This window comes from Bos mutus, chromosome 23 (genome assembly GCF_027580195.1).
Source record: "Bos mutus isolate GX-2022 chromosome 23, NWIPB_WYAK_1.1, whole genome shotgun sequence".
Lineage (NCBI taxonomy): Eukaryota > Metazoa > Chordata > Mammalia > Artiodactyla > Bovidae > Bos > Bos mutus.
This window is the reverse complement of record NC_091639.1, coordinates 10,579,067-10,593,636: the sequence shown is the minus strand read 5'-3', so window position 1 is coordinate 10,593,636 and position 14,570 is coordinate 10,579,067. Positions and strand designations below refer to the sequence as shown.

The following is a 14,570-nucleotide window of genomic DNA, read 5'->3' as shown; positions in this document are numbered from 1 at the left end:
CAAAGTGGAGATAAAATTAGAGCAAGTCTGTCTGGTTCAACTTACGGTGGGTCCACAGTTTGGGCCAAGAAGTAACCTGAATTGTACATCTGAGGTTGCAAAAACTGGCTGAGTTTCTTCAACTGTATTATCCACCTGCTTTTGTTTTGGTTTGTCTAACTCACTCCCAAAGAACTCATAAGGAAGATATTCCAAATAAGGAAGAGGAGAAAACGATCACTTTCTTAAGAAACTGTTAAGAGAAATTTTAGGCCAGAGCAGTTAAGGGGCTGACCTAGAAACACCTTTTTGGTTTCAACATGGACTTATTAAGACTGTGCTGGGTGTTGTGAGGATGCCAAGGGCATGGGGTGTGGTCCTTGCCTGCCTGGATGGAGCTTCAAAACCCCGTTGGGCACAATAAGGCTGACGCATTTAAAAGAGTTCTGAGAGGCTGTGTGGTGCTATGGAGGAGACAGGATGGAGTCTATACGAGGGCAGGAACTCTCCACCCTCCTCTGCTACTAATGAGTGCTGAGGCCCCTGGCAAGTCATTGTTCAGGCTTGGTGTTCTTGCTACCTATTAAGGGAGTCGAATGAAATAATCTCTTAAAGTTCCTTAGAGCTTAATCTTAGAATCTAATCACCAGCACTGATAGGTAGATCTGTTGTATAACTAAGCAATAAAGAGAAGTATGCCGACGAAGAATACCGCGAGCCCTGAGTTCAGGAAGGGCTTGTGTCTCAGTGAAGAGGACCAGCTTGAGGAGGGACCCCTGAGGCGCTGGGCTCAGGATGGACTTTGAAGGCGGGTAGGAGATACAGCAGCGAAATTGCAAGGTGTGTTTGGAGAATGGGGAATAGGCCAAAGGGTCGGAGTAGTTTGTAGAGGTTGCTGGTGAGGGGGACGTTGGAAAGTTGGGCTGGGGCCAGATGGGAGGGTGTTGAACTCTGGCCTAAGGAGTTAGAACTTGAGTTTGCGGGTGAAAGGTGGTTATGGAAAGGCTGATGCAACAGAGCGGAGGCTGCACAGGTGTGTTACTGGGGCAGCGTGGAAACAGCCCAGCCTTTGTTTTTGGCATAAGAGCTGGCTTGTCCATGGGGTCAGAAGCTTCACCTAACCAGATTCCCCTTGCTCCTGGACATGATTCTTCTCTGCTTGGCGTTGCTCAATCAATCAACATAGAGTGCTGGGGCAAAAATAGAACAAAAGACATGTGAGAGCCTGGGGACAGTGGTCATTGGTTAAAAACATTACAAAAATTTTTTTTGGTAGGATGTATATAGCCTAAAATTTAAATTTCAACCACTTTTAGGTATACAAATATGGTGAAGGACAAGGAAGCCTGGTGTGTTGCAGTCCGTGCGGTTGCAGAGTCAGACACGACTTGGCGACTGAACAAGGTATACAATTCGGTGGTATGAAATATATTCACATGGCTGTTCAACGATCACCACAGTCCATTTCCTGAACTTTTTCATCATTCTAAACAGAAACTCTATACCCATGAAACGATCACTACCCGTTCCTCCCTCCCCCAGCCCCCAGTAACCACATTCTACTGTAGAATGTTTCCATAAATTTGCCTGTTTTAGGCACCTCATATAAGTAAAATCATATAATATTTGTCCTTTTGTGTCTGGCTTATTTTACTTAGTATAAAGTCTTTGAAGTTCATGTTGGGATGTGTGTCAGAACTTCATTCCGTTTCAAGACTGAATCATATTCCATTGTGTGTTTATTTGTTTATCCATTCATCTGTTGATGGACACAGGTGATTTTTACCTTTTTGCTAGCGTGAATGATACTGCATTGAAAATCTGAAATTTGGCTGAGAAAAATTGTACTCTCAATGTATGAAAAAACCATTTTTCTGCAGAGAACTTTGAGCAAGGACCAGACAGCTCAGATGAATTGGATAACTTGGAGAAAGGGATCCGAGGGCTGTAGGGAATGTGAATGGAATGGCTTTGCTGACAGCTCCTTGACACTGAATAAGATGATGAGACAAGGTCTTGGCAGAAGGAAGGGAGCCTCCTGGGAAAGGAGACATAGAATCCTTCCTCCACCCTCCATATTTGCCCCCCACCCCGAGTTTCCTCTCTGCTTCTGCCCCTCAATCAAATCTGCTCACAAAGAAGGGCTGTTTGTTGGAATAAGCACCGACTGACCTTAAACCAACTTGCTGTTTCTCTCAGGAGTATTAGCATTGTGCATCTCATCTCTCCTTAGATAAAATTAGATTTTGTTAATTGTCAGGAGGATTCCAGCATCTGACACGCAGGTGGAAGAGATGTGGGGCGTCTTTCCTGACCTCCTCACTTGGTGTAAACCTCACGAAAGTACCCTTCCTTTTCTGTAGTGCGTGGGCTTGAGGAGGCAGGTACTGGCCCTTTTGGGATACCCTTGCCCTATAGGAGGAATGGGAGAAGGGACTGCAAACCCGGAGGATGGAGGAGCATTTCCCTGCTTTTGAGCTTTCTTGTTGCCATCTTTGTTAGAGGCAAAGCTGTCCCGGGTTTCTCCACTTTCCTATGATAAGGGCAGTTGGGAGCATGACTCTTGGGGACCACCTGGAGAAATTTTCCTAAATTAGAGTGGGCCTGAGCTGCCTGGATGAGGGACACCCCAGCTGTTTGCGTGCACAGCTGCGGGTGACTCAGAGACCAGCTTCTCCCAGCGCCCTGCCTGCCAGTGCAGCCTCCCAGTGGTGAGACTCGCCTCGGAGGTTCCCACTCTGGCTCCACACCTGTCCCACCCCTGAGACTCACAGGAGGCTGGCTCTATCCCAGGAAACCTCACAGAGCAGAGGTGAGAGGAGCTGGCTGTTTTGGGTGTGTGCTTCAGCACGGTGGAGCAGAGAACAGGCTGAGTGTGCAACCACTGTGGCTGGGTGTGTTCAAGGTCTGTGCAGAGCCCTTTCTCATTGGATGCTAAATAAGGAGGACACAGGTGGTGTATGGCTGTCAAAAATTCCATTAGCTAGTCTGTCAACAAACATCCTAGGTACTAGGCACAGGGGATGAGGAGATTAAAAAAAAAAGAGATAAAAAGATCTGTTTTTTGTGTGCACAAAGTCAGGATAAGAAAGGCAAGTTCATAATCAAGTAGAATACAGAGTGTGCAAAATTGTAGTTCCCCCAAATGGCCACAGTATTTTCCTAAAATACGGTGTATTCATGGGCTTCCCTGGTGGCTCAGAAGGTAAAGAATCTGCCTGTAATTCAGGAGACCTGGGTTCGATCCCTGGGTTGGGAAGATCCCCTGGAGGAGGGCATGGCAACCCACTCCAGTATTCTTGTCTAGAGAATTCCCATGGACAGAGGAGCCTGGTGGGCTACAGTCCATGGGGTCTCAAAGAGTCGTACATGACTGAGAGACTAAGCAGAACACACATGGCAGAGGAATAGAAAATTTGAGGTGTAGTAAGGCCAAGAGATCAGGAGACTTTTACCATGGAAAAGATAGCTTGTATCCTCACAGATTTTAAGATGAGGGGGCAAATGCTGCCACAGGGGGCCACATGGGAAAGCACCAATGTCATCAGGAAGCAGAGGGAGGGAGAAAATGTGGGTAAGAGGCTTTCTAGATATGCAGATGACACCACCCTTATGGCAGAAGGTGAAGAAGAACTAAAGAGCCTCTTGATGAAAGTGAAAGAGGAGAGTGAAAAAGTTGGCTTAAAGCTCAACATTCAGAAAACTAAGATCATGGCATCTGGTCCCATCACTTCATAGCAAATAGATGTGGAAACAGTGGCTGACTTTATTTTTGTGGGTTCCAAAATCACTGCAGATGGTGATTGCAGCCATGAAATTAAAAGACGCTTACTCCTTGGAAGGAAAGTTATGACCAACCTATACAGCATATTTAAAAGCAGAGACATTACCTTGTCAACAAAGGTCCATCTAGTCAAGGCTATGGTTTTTCCAGTGATCATGTATGGATATGAGTTGGACCATAAAGAAAGCTGAGCGCAGAAGAATTAATGCTTTTGAACTGTGGTGCTGGAGAAGACTCTTAAGAGTCCCTTGGACTGCAAGGAGATCCAACCAGTCCATCCTAAAGGAGATCAGTCCTGGGTGTTCATTAGAAGGACTGATGCTGAAGCAGAAACTCCAATACTTTGGCCACCTGATCCAAAGAGCTGACTCATTTGAAAAGACCTTGATGCTGGGAAAGATTGAGGGCAGGAGGAGAAGGGGATGACAGAGGATGAGATGGTTGGATGGCATCACTGACTCAATGAACATGGGTTTGGGTGGACTCCGGGAGTTGGTGATGGACAGGGAGGCCTGGCGTGCTGCGGTTCATGGACTCGCAAAGAGTTGGACATGACTGAGCAACTGAACTGAACTGAACTGAGTGGCTTCTGTGGGAAGGTACCGTGAGGCAGGAAAAACAGGCGTAGGCCTGGCTAGTTGGAATAGTTCTATCAGGCGCTGGAAGACAGGGATGGTCCCTCATTGTCTGGCACTGGGTCCTGGGGTGATTAGGGCAGGTACAGAGTGGCCCAGAGTGTGAGAGCTGATAAGGTGGATGGTTGGGGTGTGGGCTTTGGATAGGCTGGTTTGTATTTGGAAAGTGCACTTGTGGGGAAGTTGTTGACTATCTCTAAGGTTGGTTAACCCTTGGAGGGCAGTCTCTCCAAGGGCAGCAAGGCCCCAGATATATCAAAGCATCAGAATACAGAAAATAAAAGACATGGCTAGTACAGTATTATGTCTAGTCCCACATGCTTTCCAGGAAGCTTCCCTGGTGGCTCAGTGGTAAAGAATCCACCTGCCAACTCAGGAGACATGGATTAGATCCCTGGGTTGAGAAGATCTCCAGGAGAAGGAAAATGGCAAACCACTCCAGTATTCTTGCCTGGGAAGTCCCATGGACAGAGGAGCCTGGCAGGCTACAGTCCATGGGGTCGCAAAGAGTTGGACACAACTTAGAGACTAAACAACAACAAAATGCTTTTCTAGAATCTGATACTGGTCCATTGAAAGGGAGTCTATTTCCTCTAGCCTTGACCTTGGAGGACCTTTGTGACTGCCTCAGTGAATAGGCCAGAGGAAGCAACAGTATGGCTTCCGAGGTTAGGTCATTCAGGACGATATGGTTCCCACTTGGCTCTTTTCCTGTTGGGACCCTTGCCCTTGGAACTCAGGCCCCATGAGGAAGCCCAAGGCACCTGCAGAGGTCACAGGTCCATGTTCTGATCCAGAGCCCCAGCGAAGGTCTCAGCTGCTTGCCTGCATTTAGCACAGGGCCTGTGAGTGGATGCGGCTTAAGATCCTAGTCTCCAGGCCACCCCAGCTGATGCCAACAGGAGCTGAGAAAAGCCACCCTTGCCAAACCCGTCTAAATGCAGATTCTTGAGCAAAGTAAATGGTGTCATTACTTTCAGCCCCTGGTCTTGGGGTAGTTTGTTGTACAGTGGAAGGTAACCAGGACACAGGACGGTAAGATGATGCTGGGGCCGGGGGTGGAGTACAGGTTGTTCTGAGTGCACATGGGGAGGCTGGAGGATGGTAATAGGGATGCAGTCCGGTCAGAAAAGGCAGCATAGAGTTAGTAATAGTAACCAAGGGACTTCTCTGGCAGTCCAGTGGTTAGGACTCCAAGCTTGCACTGCAGGGGGTGTGGGTTTGATCCCTGATCTGGGGACTAAGATGCCCTGAGGTATAGCCAAAAAGTAAAAAAATAATAATAATAAAAAATAAAAGTGGGGATTGAAGCCAAATGGGACCCCAAAGGACCTTCCTGGGGACAAAAGGGCCTCTGCATTCGACCCCTTGACCCCAGCACACACTCTAGTGTGTGACATTCCCTGAGTTCCAAACAGTGGACTCGAGCAGTTACTAACTAGGGAAGTGAGGGAATGCAGGAAAGGAAAGTGGTCAAGAAACGACAGTGCTGTGATAAAACAGAGTCCTCGTTCCCCTCAAGGGAAATACATAGTAATCTGTTGCATCTTTTTGAGATATTCTGCAGGAACTAAGGCCCCCACCTGGGAGGAGAATGGTGACTCCATGCTGAAACCCCAGACTTCTGTTGGAACCTAGGAGTGGACTTTAAGAGCTGAGAGGGGAGAGAGAGGATGTGGAGAGCAGGTGGCAAGATGTGGATGTGGGAGGGGAAGAGGGGCAGGCGATGGCCACCCTGACCTATGACCCACTGAAACAGGAGGGTAGGGAGTGGGATACAACCTTTAAAGAATGACATAGTGATGAAAAGTGAAAAGGGCAAGTGTTTGTTGCTCAATCATATCTGACCGTTTGCGACACCATGGACTGTAGCCCAACAGCTCTGTCCATGGAATTTTCCAGGCAAGAATAGTGGAATCTGTTGCCATTCCCTTCTCCAGAGTAACTTCCCAACCTAGAGGTCAAACCCAGGTCTCCTGCATTGCAGGTGAATTCTTAATCATCTGAGCCAACGGGGAAACCCAAAACTTGTATGTTGCATGCCAAACTGGTTCAGTTCAGTTCAGTCGCTCAGTTGTGTCCAGCTCTTTGTGATCCCATGGACTGCAGCACTCCAGGCTTACCTGTCCATTACCAACTCCTGGAGCTTACTAAAACGCATGTCCATTGAGTTGGTGATGCCATCCAACCATCTCATTCTCTGTCGTCCCCTTCTCCTCCTGCATTCAGTCTTTCCCAGCATCAGAGTCTTTCCCAATGAGTCAGTTCTTCACATCATGTGGCCAAAGAATTTGGAGTTTCTGCTTCAGCATCAGTCCTTCCATTGAATATTCAGGGCACTAGTTGGATCTCCTTGCAGTCCAAGGGACTCTCAAGAGTCTTCTCCAACACCACAGTTCTAAAGCATCAATTCTTCAGTGCTTAACTTTTTTTATGGTCCAACTCTCATATCCATACATGACTACTGGAAAAACCATAGGTTTGACTATACAGACCTTTGTTGGCAATGTAATGTCTCTGCTTTTTAATATTCTATCTAGGTTTGTCATAGTTTTTCTTCCAAGGAGTAAGTGTCTTTTGATTTCATGGCTGCAGTCACCACTTGCAGTGATTTTGGAGCCAAGAAAATAAAGTCTCTTACTGTTTCCATTGTTTCCCCATCTATTTGCCATGAAGTGATGAGACTGGACGTCATGATCTTCATTTTGTGAATGTTGAGTTTTAAGCCAGCAAACTGGTTAGAACCAGCTAGGTCCAAGATGCAATGATTTGACTTCCAGTGGACCTTGAACCTCATTATATACTTCTTGTAATACATTTGCATAAGCTGAGTGACATACCCACCAGTGCTGTGATAGTTCCCTGGCCAACTATCCAAGATCAAAGAATGGGCAGTGGTTCAATTCCTGGAAATCTCTGCACCTTCCCCCATAGTCCTTGGAATAATCCTACTGTTCTTTAGCCTTTGAAATTACCCAAACCCCAAAACTAACCATGCCATATTTCGGGGTCTGTCACCTTCTGAGATGGCCCACTCTCTGTGGAGTGTGTTTCTCTCTAAATAAATCCCCCCCCCACTTTTAAAAAGATCTTTTTGATATTGGCCATTTTTTTATAAGTTTTTATTGAATTTCTTGCATTATCACTTCTGTTTTATGTTTTGATTTTTTGGCCATGAGGCCTGTGGGATCTTAGCTTCATGACCAGGAATCAAGTCCCAGTCTGAGTTTAACTGGCTCGAGTCCTAGAACGTGGGTTCAAATCCCATTCTGAGCTCCACAGTTTCACTATGACCTATGACTCTAGGCCAGTCTTCCTCCGCCTCCAGTTGGTCACTGCCTCCTGAGTCACCCTCTGATTTTTGGCCTCCTAGTTTGGCAAGATTGAAGGCAAGAGAAGAAAGGGACGACAGAAGATGAGATGGTCGGATGGCATCACCGACTCAATGGACATGCGTTTAAGTAAACTCCAGGAGTTGGTGATGGACAGGGAGGCCTGGTGTGCTGCAGTCCATGGGGTTGCAAAGAGTTGGACACAACTGAGCGACTGAATGACTCAGCAACAGCTTTGTTCCTCTCCTCCCTCTTCCCACCCTCTGCTCCCTCTGACTCTGGAAATAATTGCAAAGGATTATTGTGTTGGGACTTTTATAATATGGAGTGAAGTGCAGAACACACCTTACAGTTTGTCTCATTTTCCTCCCGTCACTGAAGCAAAGTGTTGAGAAGAGGAAGTCATTTTACAGTTGCTGCAGCTGCTACTGAATTTAGATTGGAAAAACGATTTGCTTGAGCAAAGTGGTGATCAGATAAATCCCATGAATTTATTGCTTAAAAAAACGTATCTGTTAGAGAGAGGGGGTGGCCGCCCCGATGTTGTGAGGGGGAAGGGCCGGGGGAAGGGGCGTTTCAGCCTCTGTGCACCAACCTCAGAGAAGTGTTGGGCAAATAGGAATGATGAAGGCCTTGCAGCCCTTCAGCATCTGATAAAATCCTTCCCTTTTTCACAGTCTCATTTAATCTTCACAGTGAGATGGGGAAGGTAGCCTAGGGGTGGCGTTACCTCCCGTTTATAAATAAGGAGAATGAGAAATGCTCAGCTAACAAGCAGAGGGTCCATCTCCAGCCTTTGAATCTACGTAAGCACCTCCACTCTTTGGATGATCCACTGGAGTGCATGCGGTCCCACTGATTTTCAGATGAGATTCACTCTTGGAAGAGAAGCAGGGAAAGACACTTGACATTTATCTTGTGATCATTTCGTGCTGGGGACAGGGAGCGGGGTGCTTATGTTAGCTTTCTGTAAGGGCTGGTTTACAATACAATGCGAAATGATCACAGTTGCTTTTGGTGGCCTGGGCTTCCCTTGGATGAAGTCTTTCTCCTCTTTCTGAGCTGTATCCAGCCCATTCCTAGGAGACAGAAGCTCCATTCCTGCTGCAGTTTATTAAATCAGGGCTGGGCTTTGCCCCCTCGGGTCCATGTCTCCACGGGCTTCTGCAGCTCCTGGTAGGCGTGGGGTCCCTGTGACTTACTGCAGCCACTCCCCCGTGGTGGGCCCTTCTCCTGTGGGCTCACTAGGACCTCCAGCCCCTGTGGAATCACTTCTAGATGTGTCTGAGAACGCTCAGGAGTGTCCCATCTGGGCCTGCCAGGCCTTGTCTCCTGGGGTGTGAGCCCCTGGGTATCCTTGAGCCCCGGGGCCTCCATGCTCAGCAGTTGTCTGGGGTGGGGAGGCTGCCGTTCTGGGCAGCCTGTGCCCCATTGTTTTTCAGAATTTCAGCAACAGAGTTTCTCAGCTTCTTCCAGAACTCCTGGTCACTTCACACATGGTGACAATGGCTGAGTCCTTGTGAGGATGATCTGTGATACCTGGTTGCTTGGCACACCCCCCTGAGGGACCCTAGGTATCACCTGGGACTCGGGGTCAGTCTGCCTCTCTGCAGATGACCGTGGCTGGTTACCGAGTCAAGCTCAGGGACCTGGTTCCTTCTCCACTCTGGGTGAGGTCTCTCTGTCCTATAACTGATAGGGGAGTGTCAGTTACTTACATCCCTCCCCCAATACCACACTGTGAGTCACTGATAAAAAGCAGTGGGCCATTGTTGATTATCCACACTATGCCAGCCCAGGCATGGGGAACTTTGTGCATGCTATCTTTTTAATTCCCAGAACCACCTGAGACCACGCAACTTACTGTGCTTGGGTTCAGAGGTCAGGGTGTGTCGGCCGCAAGAGTTGTCTAGAGAAGTGACTGCACATTTCAGCGCCTTTATCCTTCATCTACAAAATGAGCCATTAGACCATATGCTGTTTAAAATCCTGACTTGAAAACTCACCTTTGTTCCCTTTCTGAGGAACAACTCTGACCTCACAAAAGTCAAACTTAAGCCCTCAAAAGACACAGAGCTGACCGTATAATAGAAACCTGCCTGATTCCTCTGTCCATGGAATTCTCCAGGCAAGAATACTGGGGTGGGTAGCCATTCCCTTCTCTAGTGGATCTTCCTGACCCAGGGATCGAACCCTGTATTGCAGGCAGATTCTCTACCACCTGAGCCACCAGGGAAGCTCCAACACCTAATATCTACATACTGTTATTTGTTGTTCAGTAGCTAAGTTGTGTCCGACTCTTTGCGACCCCATGGACTGCAGCACACCAGGCTTCCCTGTCCATTGTTACATCAGTGGGTTGTTATTCTGATGAGGGAGTTGTTTAAAACTATCTATTATGATTGTTTTTTAATTTCAAGTAACAGAAAGCTCACGTCAAGGCCGTAGTTCTGCAATCATAACAGGATTTGGGAGGTGGCTGTGATCCACGTGGAAAGAGCACCAACTTAGCATTGCACATCCGGGGCTGGAGTGTAATTGAAATTTACCAGCTCTGTGTCTCTAGGCAAGGAATCTTTGCGCATCAGTTTTCTCAACTGTAAAAATAAGAATTGCAGGATTCATCATGCGGGGGCTTTATGCGGCCCAATGAATGTGACAGTACATCACACATTTGTAACTGCTCTGTGCTACGTAAGAGTTATTATAACTCTTCTTCGGCTGATTCTATTTATGTAAAACCTTAACATCAATGCTTGTCAGTTCTGGAATGAGCTTAGGGAAGGCAATTGCTGACTCTGCCTACGGACCTCTGTTAACCACTCTGACACTGCTCTACTCTCCCCAAATGTAGTCTAATTTTCAAAATAGTCTCCAAGGGGAAAATGTCCCTGTTTCTTCTCTGTGCTTGCATTTCATACCATGGCAGTGGTCTTCTTCCATACAGATGGCACATAGTTTTAGTTTTGTAGGGCTTCTCTGATAACTCAGTTGGTAAAGAATCTGCCTGCAATGCAGGAGACCCCAGTTTGATTCCTGGGTCAGGAAGATCTGCTGGAGAAAGGATAGGCTACCCACTCCAGTATTCTTGGGTAAAGAATCTGCTTGCAATGTGGGAGACCTGGGTTCAGTCCCTGGGTTGGGAAGATCCCCCGGAGAAGGGAAAGGCTACCCACTCCAGTGTTCTGGCCTGGAGAATTCCATGTCCATGGGTTTGCAAAGAGTTGGCCATGACTGAGAGACTTTCACTTCACTTTAGGTTTTGGTAATGTGAGTGTTCTGAAATCTCCAAGAGGGGCAGGTGGGCTGGGATGTGGTAGGAAAGGCAAAGTTCCTTCCTGGAAATGTGAGGATCTGGGTTCCGTCCAGGGTTTTGCTACCCGTGAGCTGTTGGACGCCAGGAAAGTCCCCCAGTCAGTTCAGCCTCATTTTGATAATTTGTGCAGAGAAAAATTTCAGCCCCATCTTCTAGAGGATTTTTGAGAGGATAAAAGCATTAGCATTCCCATTATATATCACCAAATACATAGAGAATACTTTCAAGGTGGGAGTGAGGTCCTGAGCTAGGTGCCGAGGGTAAACCGGCTAACTGGATGTGCAGGAAGCCAGCGAATGTGTGAGGTCCATTTGGGTCTCAGGAGGGTGGCTGGGGAGCCTCACCTGGTGGGCCTTGAACACTCTGGCTACGATGGGCGCTTCCCACATGGAGGCAGTGTGTCAGGTGGGAAGACGGGGAGGGTTCAGGGGAAGACGGGCACCCCTGAGGGGCCACACTGACTGCTCCTCTCCAGTTTCCCCTCCCACTTTGGGTGGCCCCATCAAGAGAAGCAGCAAGTAGACCACCAGCCCATCATAGCCGCTCCCTGTAGGGCTCATGGACAAGTGCGTAGGATCAAGAATTCACATTGTGACGAAGAGTGATGGGAGACTGTTGCTACCCTACTGGAATTGGATGAGTTTGTCAGTATGGTACTGGAAGATGTCCCTGAATTTGAAGTCACACCAGAAGGAAGAAGAATTACTAAATTAGACCAAGTTTTGTGAAATGGAAACGGTATAACAACGCCGGTTCCTGGTGGAGAAGGACCTGAAGTATGAATGGATTTCCTTGACTTAAGCTATATCCTGTTTTGTCTTACGGTGATAACGAAATAGAATTTTTTTTAACCTTTCCATGTTTGTATTCTGTGAAGCCAAGTTTCCCATTAAAGGGAAATGCTTTGAGGATGCCCTGTTCATGCCCATTTTTGTAAGTTAATCATGATTATTTTGGAAGAAGAACAGTTTTTTTAAGATAAAAAATAAAGGTGTTTTTGTTAAAGAAAAAAAGAAAAAGAAGCTGAAAGGAGGTGATGGAAGCAGGGTGGGGTGGGCACCCAGTGATGGGACAGTTAGAGAGTGAACACGTGACAAGGGCGTTCATCTTGAGGGCCCTGACTGGCATACGGCAGCGTCCCCAGGGCTGGTGACTTACCTGTACAGGTAGTAAAGTAATTCCCTTGTGGGGCAAACCATTCTTTTCATCCAGTTTCCCAGGAGCAAGGGGAGTATTTTGGAATAATCTTCTCACTGGAAGTGGTGTCACCCCGGCTCCTGGGTAAGTTCTGTACCTTGTGCCCTCGCCAACAGTCCCGAGGAGGTCTCCATCCCTCTGCAGCTCTGAATCAGCCCCTGTTCCCCTGGAGGCTTTGCTGGAGCGGGGCTTTGGGTGAGGGCTAATTAGATAATGCCTGTGAAGCACTTGGAGTTCCTTGGAGACGGTGCCTCTCGATGTATTATTAATAGTGGTGAGCACAGTGTTTCCAAACAAAGACGTGCCTACTTAAATACCCGGGGCAGGGGGAGAGAGGGCAGAGGGGAGGCCTGGAGAGCAGACCCAGCAGAGAGAGCCGGTCCTTGGGGAAGGCCTCCAGCTCCGTCATGTGATCTTCAAGGTGGGGATGGAGGGCAGGGACTGTGAGTGTGAAATGGAAAGTCGCAGGGCAGTACTTGTGTAGACAGTGTGAGCAGGGCCCTGGTCTGTGATGGGGCGCGAGGAGGGAAACTGGCAAGCCTGGCTAGGCTGTGCCCTCCGGAGGTGGTTTCCTATTGAGGAGATGTACTGACTTTGCTTTGCTTTGTGGCTCACGGGGCTTCTCTTGGGCTTCCCTGGTGGCTCAGACGGTAAAGCATCTGCCTGCAATGCAGGAGACCCAGGTTCGATCCCTGGGTTGGGAAGATCCCCTGGAGAGGGAAATGGCAACCCACTTCAGTATTCTTGCCTGGGAAATCCCACAGATGGAGGAGCCTGGCTGGTTACAGTCCACGGGGTCACAAAGTCAGATATGACTGAGCAACTTCAGTTTCAATTTCAGGGCTTCCCTGGTGGCTCAGATGGTAAAGAATCTGCCTGCAATGCAGGTGACTCAGCTTTGATCCCTGGGTCAGGAAGACACCCTCAAGAAGGAAATGGCAAACTACTCCAGTATTCTTGCCTGGGAAATTCCATGAACAGAGGAGCCTGGTAGGCTAGAGTCCATGGGGTTGCAGAGTCAGGCACAACTGAGCAACTAACACACACCAGCTTCCAGGAGCACTGCCTTGGCTAGCATTTCCCTGAGAGAGCTCCCTCAGCTTTAGCTGGCTGTGTTTCCTAAGAGATTAATCCGTGTTAACCCCTGCTCCTCCCAAAGATTGGGGTGTGCCCCATGCAGATTTCAGTATCAAATGGCTGGATCATTAAAGGACTAATTTGAGGAGGCCAAATTCTATGTTAGGGGTTGTGACTCCCATCCTGCTGGAGGATCTAGCTCAGAGAACTCAGTCACCCCTCTATCACTGGTGACCCCTGTAGCTGCTCGCATGGGTAGGTATCCAGGGTACTTCCAAAAGACATATTGAAGTCTGTTATGGGCTAGGGGTTTGTCTCCCCTGAAAATTCTTATGCTGAAGACTTAATGAAACTGTTTACTTCAGATTGGGACTTGACCCCAGCCAAAACCCAGGATACGTGGTTCCGATACCTAATGAAGATCAGGTTTCTTGATGTCTCATTGCAGAAAGAATTTGGTGAGAGACAAAATGATAGGTAAGAAGTGGATTTATCCAGGTTCAGAGAGGAGCACACTCCACAGAGAGAGTGTGGGCCATGTGGCTGGATGGTTTTTATAGCCTGGGTAATTTCATACGCCAATGAGTGGGAGGATTATTCCATCTATTTGGGGGGAAGGGGTGGAGATTCCCAGGAGTTGGGCCACCACCCACTCCTTGGTCTTTTGACAGTGTCTTGGAACAGTCATGGCACCTCTGGGTGTGTCATTTAGCTTGCTGATTGAGGATCAAGGTCTAGTCTTGTCTGCCATCTTGATCCCATTTGATTCTAATTGGTTTATGTTGTGTCCTTGGACTATGTCGTGCCCTGCCCCCTTCCCTCCTGTTTCACTAACTCTCCCAATGGGGTGGTGTTTGGAGATGAGGTCTTTCTTTGAGAGGTGGTTAGGATTAGGTGAGGCATGAAGGTGGGGCTTTTGTTATGAAACAGAAGTTCCAATGACTGATGCACAACAAGGCCAAATAAACCAAGATGTTGGAGTTTGGAGCAGAGAAAGGCTTATTGCAGGGCCAACAAAGGAGAACAGGTGGCTCATGCTCAAAACCCTCAAACTCTCCAGTGGCTCTTGGGGAAAAGGTTTTGTAGGTAAAATTTGGAGTGAGGGCTGCAGGGTGTGTGATTCTGTTCTTATTGGTGAGTAACAGGGCAGTGCTCCAGGAACCTTGCCCTTAGCCTGAAGTCACCATCCTTCACTTGGGTGGGAACCTCAGTTCCTTATGAAGAACTCAAGATATCATTATGTATATTTC

General features: G+C 47.8%; 1 non-coding gene and 1 pseudogene across 1 annotated transcript; both read left to right on the top strand.

Annotated features, from left to right (window-relative positions):
- Positions 1–11,418: 11,418 nt before the first annotated feature.
- LOC102283424 (U6 snRNA-associated Sm-like protein LSm5 pseudogene) lies at positions 11,419–11,828 on the top strand (annotated as a pseudogene).
- Positions 11,829–12,875: 1,047 nt separating this feature from the next.
- On the top strand, positions 12,876–12,947 carry TRNAC-GCA (transfer RNA cysteine (anticodon GCA)). Its single transcript has one exon. It is a non-coding gene; the product is annotated as a tRNA-Cys (tRNA).
- The last annotated feature ends 1,623 nt before the right edge of the window (positions 12,948–14,570 follow it).